The sequence below is a fragment of the Pinus tabuliformis genome, chromosome 4_2, assembly GCF_031772625.1.
Source record: "Pinus tabuliformis cultivar Carrire ecotype Pingquan chromosome 4_2, CPIR1, whole genome shotgun sequence".
NCBI classification, from domain to species: Eukaryota; Viridiplantae; Streptophyta; class Pinopsida; order Pinales; family Pinaceae; genus Pinus; species Pinus tabuliformis.
The window spans coordinates 1,101,414,604-1,101,424,542 of NC_142304.1; positions in this window are offsets into that span (position 1 = coordinate 1,101,414,604).

Sequence of the window (9,939 nt, forward strand, 5' to 3'; positions counted from 1 at the left end):
TTTTAAGTGGAATAATCATCACCCTTCCCTCGTTGATCTTCGAAGTTAGTCCACCACAAGTGGAAGTTCCTGTAGAATCGCTAAGAAATCTTTTGGATAGACTAGATATGTCTGAACAACCGTCGACATCTAGGACTGTGTCGTCCGACACAGCAGCAGCAGAGCCTCCTGATGCTACTCCAACGATGTTCGCTGGTATACCATCTGTCCCGGCGAATTGTCAACAACAAGCCGGAGTCCAATCAGGGACAACGACATGGTTAGTTCCTATTTCTTCATCCGGATTATCATCTGGTATTTCTTATGTTGAAACTCGCCAAATTGATCCATTTGGAGGTCAATCTGGGCAATCAATCCCCTTGAGTTCCGGATTGATACCGTATGGGGGGCAATATGCCCTTTCATTACCTCCTCCGGGAAGGTACCCATACGTGAGTTCACAACAAAGTTCAGGTCAAACTGGAATTACATCCAGCGGTTGGGTACCAATACTGCCTCAACAACCAGGAGTTGTATATTCGATGCAACCAGTACACCCTGTGTCGAATATTCCCACCGTACCTGCTATAGTGAATGTGTCGCAAGTACAAGCTCCACCTGTTGTATGTCAACCCCAATCTCAGGTTGCAATACAACAACCACTTGTCTCAATGACTCAATCGCAATCTCAGGGTAGTGCCTCCTTATCTGGAGCGACTCAGGCTCAAACAACTACTGTGACTCCTCATCCTGGTCAATCACCCAGTATTGGTCAACAACCGCCATTCCAGCAATCATATCAAGGACCTGAGCAACAAGTCTTTGTAAGTAATGGGCAACCATACTATAATGGTTATGCCCATCAACCTTGTCAAAATTGCCAGCATTATGCTGGTCTGCAAAGACCCATTGCTCAGGCGATACCATCTTATCCTGGATATGCTTCGCCTAACCTGAACCAACAGTTGCCCTTGTAGCAACTCTAGAATTACCAGATCTAAACCGGCTGACGAATGATCCAATTGCTTATGCCCCTTGGTGGCCAGCGATTCCGCACAAACTTCCATCAGACATTCCTAAATTTAATGGAAATCCAGGAGAAGACCCGTCGAATCATGTGATGACATTCCATCTATGGTGTTCATCAAACACCCTGAATGATGATTCGATAAGACTTCGCCTTTTTCAGAGGACATTGACAGGTCCAGCGGCTAAATGGTACATTGAATTGCCAAGAGCCTCTTTCGACAATTTCAGCTCCTTAGCCACGACTTTCTTAACCCATTTTCAATTACCGATAAGGTATGAAACAGGAACAGAACTCCTTACCAACTTCAAACAGACAACGGCCACTCACATATATGATCATATACATGAGTGGCGACGTCGTCGTAGGATGGTGAAAACTTACGTTCCCGATCAGCTGTTAGCTGAATGGTTTATAAAGTCGTTACTTCCGGCTATAACGGAAGATGTGGCAAAGGGGGGAGTCGTAACAGAAGAGCAGGTTATCGCTCGTGCACAATACTTGGACTTAGTATATACTCAGTCCAGCACGCTCTATGACAAAATACCAGACGCCCCTAGACCAGAGTTTTCAATCCCTCCTCCTCCTAAATCGAATAGTGACTCTCATGCCGGCGATGGCGTGACTGGCAAACGCAAAATTTCTAGTCAAAATGCAAATGAGGAACTTCTTGCCTCAGAAGTAAATGCCATGTCGACCGACAAGGGCAAACAACTGAAGCAACCAGGGGGCAAGAAGAAAAAGAAAAGGAAAGGGACACCCCCGACAGGGTGTCATATATGCGATGAGGATCATTGGACAAAAGATTGTCCACATATACCTGAAGTTAAGAAACTCTTCAAGAGTTCAAAAACCCCGGCAGTATTGACTGATCTGTTTCCTAATCCAAGACAAAATCTGGTTGCGAATCAAAATGCTTCCCGATCCCAAGTGCTTATGTTGTCCACCTCGAAACAGCAAAATAATGCTTTGACAAGGAATAAAGATTACAGGAATCCAAAGCAGTCGAATAACAAGGCTGATAAACAACCTAGTAGTTCGACAACAACTTTGAACGAAGTTGTGCCATCCATCGTTCCTAAGCCAGTAATAAACTCGCCAAAGGGAGTAGTGCACAAATCGACATTTAATCCTGGTGCAAAAGTAGCACAGAATTATAATATAATAGAGGACCTGACCCAATCGTCATCCGCTATGTCGACGCTTGAGGTAGCGCAAAATTGCACCTCCCAAGAGCAAGCTTTATTATCAGCCATAGGTGGGATTGGCCCAATGGATTCCAATCTTGTGGCCTTTGATCATAAAGGATATGACCCTCAGATACCAGCTCAACTAGCTTTCCTTATTCAAGTGAAAGCCCTCAACAAAACTGTTCATCGAACAATTATTGATGAGGGGGCATCTCCATGTCTTATGTCGATGAGTTGCTGGAAAAATTTAGGCTCACCACCCTTGTCGAAATCATCGACGACCTTAAAAGCATTTGATGGACGATCATACACTCCATACGGGATTTTAAGTAACTTGCAAGTTGAACTGGGGGGCAAAACAGTAGAAGTTGATGTTGAAGTAATCGACGGAAACCTCGATTACAACATCCTACTGGGAAGGCCTTGGATATATGCCATGGCTGCAGTTGTGTCGACCTACTTCAGGAGGATTGTATTTCCTTTTCAAGGAAAAATTACAATCGTCGACCAACAAACATTTCTCCCCAACAGTTCTCAAGTTACGGGAAGCAGCACAATGATCCATGAAAGTAATCAATCACTCCAAAATATCGGAGTAGGTCTCCTAAAAGACCCTGCCTTAATGGGTACTTTTGCCCTACCGCCGGCGAGTAATCTGGCGGAAGTAGCCACAGTGGAAACCTACAATATGAAGTCTTCTATATCCAACGGATTCAAAAGATTCCTAAATATTTTGTCAGCATGGATCGTCGCCCTAATGGAAATACTGTAAATACAGTGGGTCCCGAGGACGGTTCTTATCTTGTGTCAACCTCGTTAAAAAATGAAACAAGAACCCGAGGACGGTTCTTATCTCGTGTCAACCTCGTTAAAAAATGAAACAAGGAGTCATGAGGATAGTTCTTTTACTATGTCAACCTCAATAAAAAATGAAACAAATCCCCTTTTCAAAATTCAAAGGTAAACCTTCATTCCAACCACCAAGTTGAATGCAATGAAGCTTGGGGGGCACCCTCCTTTGACATGCGTCATTATGATGCTGGGGGCATGCATAAAATCGAGCAGTTTTAGCACACAGTTCATGCTCGTTAAAAAATAAACGCAAGATTCGAGCAGTTTTAGCAATGTTCATGCTCGTTAAAAAATAAAAGCATCATCGAGCAGTTTTTGTGCAGAAGTTCATGCTCGTTAAAAAATAAACGTAAATTGTGAGCAATCTTTCCCTAGCAGTTCAAGCTCATCCAGAAAAATGAACCGGTAAACAACCTCGAGAAATGTAACCTTTGAAAGCCATATTAAAAGCCCTTGGTCGTGTTTATATGCCATCACCTCCATCTGTTCATTTGGCCAATCGTTCACCTCCATATGTTTGTTTACCCATTTTGAGGAACAGCTGCGAAGAGTGATTTCACTTAGCCATCCTTGTGACACTGCCGTGATTGGAGAATTCCAACCTGTACCTGGAATCTGCTGCTATCCCTATTCATCACTCGTTCCTCAAAAGATGAGTCTCCTTTGAGCTCTTTTCACTGACTCGTAAAATATGAAAAGTTTGCCGAGTTTTGGCCTTCCAGCTCGTTAAAGCGACCGGAAAGCTATCCCTCCTCTAGATTTTAATCTTTTTGGACCTGAGGGATTATTGCACAAAAAGATCGAGCGCTTGTTTGTTCGGCTCGTTAAAGCAACCGAAAATTCATCCCTTCTGTATTGTTTTAAACTTTTTCGGACTTAAGGTATTAGATGACGAAAAAGGAATTTTGGAGTTAACTTTTCGTACCTTTTCAGACTCTCTAAAAATGAAAAGGACCGAGTTTTCCTTGTCGTTAGACTCGTTAAAATGATTAAATAGCGACAAACTTGTCTTTAGACGAGAACGAGTTTCCCTATCGCTAGGCTCGTTAAAACATAGCGATAGGCTTGCCCGAAGGGCAGGTTATAGAACAAGCATATGTTATCCTCCTCAAGCTTGACAAAAATAAAGAGGTACTGGTCAGCAATGACTGGGGAAAAATTGGGAGAACCTCACAGTATTAATGGTAGCAAGTCGCTCTTGAACATGACACTTTGTCCTCCGTAGCACATCGGGTTGGGTTGTTTCATTCACCGGTCGCAGAATCATGGTCCTCGCCACACCATCCACCATTGGGGTAATGCTACCAATCCATCACATCAGTGTCGTTATATGTTCAAGAGATGTGGTTCTGTAAAGAGTCAACCGTGTTCCACCCACTGCCATACATTATCCTTCATCCACTTCATGACCGCCACCCTGAATCATACATCACAGTTTGTTTTCACCTCATCATAATCACTAGCTCCGTTCCGTGTCACTGATGTGGGATTCATTAAGGCCCTCCTTTGACGGATCGCTCCTTGTCGACATCAGCTCATTATCCAAGGAGTTGATCTAGGAACACCCCCCTCAGTACTTTGAAGCTTGCATGCCTCAATGGCAAGTTTCTCACTTCCGGCGACAGGTATACATCAATGACCTTCGACCAGAAGATTTTGCATGGTGGTCGATGCCAAGTCCTTTATTCCCACCATGTAGATTGTACTGCCGTACCTTGAGGGTCATCATCCTTATCGGTGATTCCTCTCGCACTTGTTAACGGTTTACATCATTGACCGGTAATCAAGTGATGTCTTTCCATGTTCGACTTCAAGAAATTCTCACATGGATCGACTTGTACATCGAGTGAAGATCGGAAGAGACTGAAGACCCCGGATCTAGTTTCATCCATCCGGGCTGCGATATATATTCAGGACATAAAGACATTTGATATGTACATCATTGCAACAGATGATCATCCTTTTCAAAGGAGGATAAATTCGGCAGAGAATTATCAGTCTAGCATCAGACGATCGTCTGTTCTATGTACCAAAATGTATTTATAAAGCTGAGCATGGGAATGCCCGCCTCAGCTAGATCATGAAAAATGTATGAAAAATAATGTATTGTATTGTATCTTATTACAGGACACTTCTCAGCAGATTGAATGAACTTCGGATCCTCTCAATAAAGCATTTCACCCGATAAACGACCTCATACTTTAGGGGGCATCTGTTATAGACAATTTTGTGCCTTACAGCAATAAGCATGAATTGTCAATAATCCAAGGGATCCAAAGTTCCCTAAACATGATGTTCCTACCCCTAGAGGAACAAGGTCAGCAAACCAACAGCTCTCAGATCAGTTCTCCACCTGAAAACACTCAAAAAAAAGCAATCCTGAAATCAAAGCAGGTGCTCCACTAGGCTTCTGCGCTGAAACACAACTGCTCCATGGTGTACCTGCGTTGCAAAGCAGGTAGAACAAAGCCCACCTGCGTTGGGCGAGTTTGGACATGTGGCACAGTGAGTCATTGCTTTGGAATCTTCCAAAAATGACACTTGGATCAGGTATTTTGCCTTGTGATGAGTCAGAGGCTTTGTTTCTCCAAGTGGAAGCAAGGTTCACCAAGTGGACTCAAGAACTGAAGATCAACTGAAGATTAACTGAAGAGAGAGAGGACACAAGGCAGCTACACATCAGTTGCAAGCTGACTCATCCTTTCTCAATTCATCTATATATTGAGCTCTCTCCTATGAGCTCAGGAGGCTGGAATTTGGTGCAAAGTAATGATATGTTGTTGGTTTCATTCTTGAGTTATTGGGTGATTGTTTGAGAGAGGTGAAGAAGAGCAATTCTTTCTGCTGGGAGGTGTTGCTGGGTTGGAGCCTGCAATGGTTGTAATCCTCTCAGAACCTTTATTTCTTCATTAATAAAAGCTATTGAGGTTCTTCTATGTGCTCTTGTTTCAGTTATATATTGTGATGATTGCATGTTTGGTTTACACTAATCCATGAACCAGTTATGATTGCATGCCTCTTCTAGTTTCCTTCTTTGTCATTGTGCAGGATCTCATTGTAGCTGGGCGAGCAGAAGGATAAAGAGCTAGGAACAAGCGGCCAAAGAGGAGAGTTTGGATTCGACATTAAGCGCAAGGCAACGGTTAGTGCTTTCTCCATCCTCTTTTGCTTTCATTAAGAAGTAAACCTTCAGTAGTTTGTTTTACAGTTGTTGCTAAGGAACTGTCACCCTTAGAGTGGGTTAGGGTCATCCGAGTCGGATACTTTTCCCTACAACAGGGTTGCATCATCTTCCCCTTCACTGTTGGGGCGATAAGTCGGTGAAAGCAATCAGAAATGCGGTAGGCATGTACATAGACAGGTGTGAACCAAAAGATAATATGCAAGCCTGTGCTAGAATCTACATAGAAGTAGATCTGGGGAAAGGGCTACCAGAGGCTATTAAAATTAATGTGGATCAATGCACACACATCAAGCAGCTAGACTATGAACAAATCCCATTCAAATGTAAGGTATGCCATGAATACGGTCATTTTGCAAATAGATGTAGTAAGCTAAAAGGAGTAGAGAAAGCTGAGAATGTTGAAGCTTAAGAAGATACTTGGGAACAAGTAAAAAGAAAGAAACCCCATAATAAACAAGTTGCCACTAATTCCTCTCAGCTTCATGAAACCAATGCAACAACCTCTATACCCCAATAAACACGGCCCCTCTAGCAAATCCTTCCTCAAATCCATTCGAACTTCCGGGAGAATACCTGCCATCCCCTCGTTCTCCTTCCCAAGCTAATGCATTAGCCATCATCTCATCCCCCACCTAGAGCCCATTCTATCCCCCACCCATAGTTGACCGAATTCTTACAAGAAACAAAGTAAAAGAAAACAACTAAGCATGGGAACAGCCGAAAAAAGTCGAAAGGAAATCCAACAAGAAATAACGGATGAGGCAACAGAAAAGGAAATGGCCATAGGCACCCAACATCCAATGGACTCTTTTCTCGGCAAACAGGAGGGAAGTGGAGAGAAAAATCAGTAAAATGAAAAGGGAGGGACCCATCATAAATCTAGTAAATAATGATTGCGATCTCTTGGAATAGCAGGGCTCTGGGATCCGCTTTGAAAATCAATGCAGTATGAGACATAATAAAACAGGAACAGCCAGATATTCCTATGATCCAAGAGACTAAAGTCAGCAATCAAGAGGTTCAAAAACTGATCAAAACTCAAAAAAAATCGAAGGAACAGCCATGGACTCCAATGGAGCCTCAGGCGGTATATGCACAATTTGGAACAAATGGAAATGGGAACTTGTTAATCAAAAACTCAATAACTATTGGGTAAGAACAGATTTAAAAAAAAAAAAAAACACGAATGAAGAGTATACCTTCATAAATATATACTCTCCAAATGATTATAGAGATAAAGCTCAATGCTGGAAATCAGTAAAAGAAGAAGCACAAGAAGGACAAAGGGGAAATTAGTGATAGGATGGGATATAAATTTGATTATAAATATAGATGAGAAGCTGGGAGGTAATTATTTCAGTGATCCCTCAAGAGCAGCACTCGAAGAACTTATAGAAGAGCACAAACTCCTTGATATTCCTCCAAGTAATGGAAAATTCACCTGGAGTAATAAAAGATTAGGGGCACACAATATAAAGGAAAGATTAGATAGAATCCTGATACAAGAAAATTTGGCAGCAGCCTTCTCCATAATCATGTTGGGTGTGGAGCCTGATTATCTTCTGTATTCAAATGTCTCAGGCGGATGTATACCCCAAGAAGATTGTACACCCCTCCACGTGGGGAGGTGTGCGGGGACTTGTCCCCCCCACGGGGGTTCGAAGGGGCCAATTCCCCCTCGGTTGGGGGGTCTGGGCCTAGTGGTCCCCCGGCGAGGGTTCGGGGGCAGCACCCCCGAAGCTAAAAATATATGTAAAATTGCCTTGTAAAAGTATAGTAATTTCTAGTCAATCTAGGCCGTTCATTAGGAAAATGATCTGATGGTAGAAGTTATGTTTAATTTAGGGTTTTTTTACCTAGAAGGAAACCCCTCATTATATATGAGGTAATTGTATTGCGTCTATGTATATCTCTGTATTCTGAGTGAGGAAGAGAGAGGAGATTGAGAGCGAAGGGGGTGTTGTAGCGAATTTGCAGTAGGTTGTATCTCTTTAAAGTTTGCTGGATAATATAAAAGTAAGGACTAGTTGTTTCTCCATGGACGTAGCCCAAATTGGGTGAAACACGTATATCTGTGTCTATCTTATTTTATGCATTTTCTTTGTTTATATTTCTGCAATATTTTATGTGTTCCATTGCTCTGTGATATATAATTTTCTAACAACTGGTATTAGAGACGAAGGTGTATTTGGATGATAAACTCACAGGAGAGAAGGGTTCTTGGTTCGAGTGGGAGCAATGGTAGAAGATGGTAGGTTTAGGGTCAAAAAATTCAACAGCCAAAACTACCAGCTGTGGAAGATGCAGATGGAAGATTATCTGTATCAGAGAGATCTGTACCTACCATTAAGCGGAAAGACAAAGAATCCAATGAGTATGACAGAGATATTCTCGATAGAAAGGCACTTGGAACAATACGGTTGTGGCTAGCGGCATCGGTAACATTTAATATTTCAAAGGAAACGACAACAGAGGGTTTAATGTCGGCATTGGCCAAACTATATGAAAAATCCTCGGCCTCAAATAAGATATTTCTTATGAAGCGTTTATTTAATATGAAGATGTCAGAAGGTGGATCTATTGCAGACCATTTAAATGATTTTAATACAGTTACAAGTCAGTTAAGTTTTGTAGGGGTAAGTTTTGATGATGAATTTATGGCTCTGTTGTTTCTGTGCTCATTGCCAGAAAGTTGGAATGGTTTAGTTATGGCCATTAGTAACTCTGTCTCTAGATCTAGTACTTTAAAGTTTGATGATGTTGTCGGTGCAATCCTTAGTGAGGAAATGCGACGAAAAAGCTCTGATGAGACATCAGGTAATGCTTTGACTGCAGAGACTAGGGGAAGAAAAATGGAAAGAGGAAAGAGCCCAGGATATCGCAGTAAGTCAAGAAAAGGCAGATCCAAGTCTAGATCGGGGATAGTGTGCTGGAAATGTAGGAAGAAAGGACACCTGAAGAAATATTGCAAGACACAGAAGGAAAAAGAAGGAGACGTGCAACAAGAAACTAATCATGAAGCGAATGTAACAGGTGATGTGTTGCAAGATGCTTTGATTATTTCATTAGAAAATATTATTGATGCCTAGGTGGCAGATTCAGGGGCCTTATTCCATGCCACACCTGATAAGAAACATTTTCATGATTATGTTCAAGGAGATTTTGGACAGGTTCGATTGGGTGATGATAAACCCTGTAAAATCATTGGAATGGGTATAGTTTTCATAAAATACTAGAATGGAAATCAATGGCTATTGAAGGAGGTAAGGCATGTTCCAGATCTGAAGAAAAATATGATTTCAACAGGGTAGTTGGGAGGTGAAGGTTGCGTAACTACTTTCACAGATAAAACCTAGAAGGTCACTAAAGGATCCTTGGTAATATCAAAAGGAGGAAAGGTTGGTACATTTTATTTATGCAATGGTATTTCTAATTATGTTAATGCTTTATCCTCTATAGGAGAAGATATGGCATTATGGCATCATAAGCTCAAGCACATTAGTGAGAAGGGGATGCAGATTCTTCACTCAAAAAATTTGTTACCAGGCTTGAAGCATGTTGATTTAAAATTCTGTGAAAATTGTGTTTATGGAAAACAGAAGAGAGTTAGATTCCTTAGAGTTGGGAAAGAAAAGAAGAGAGAAAAATTAGAGCTTATGCATATAGATAGATGTATGGGGACCTGCTCAGGTATCATCTCTTGGTGG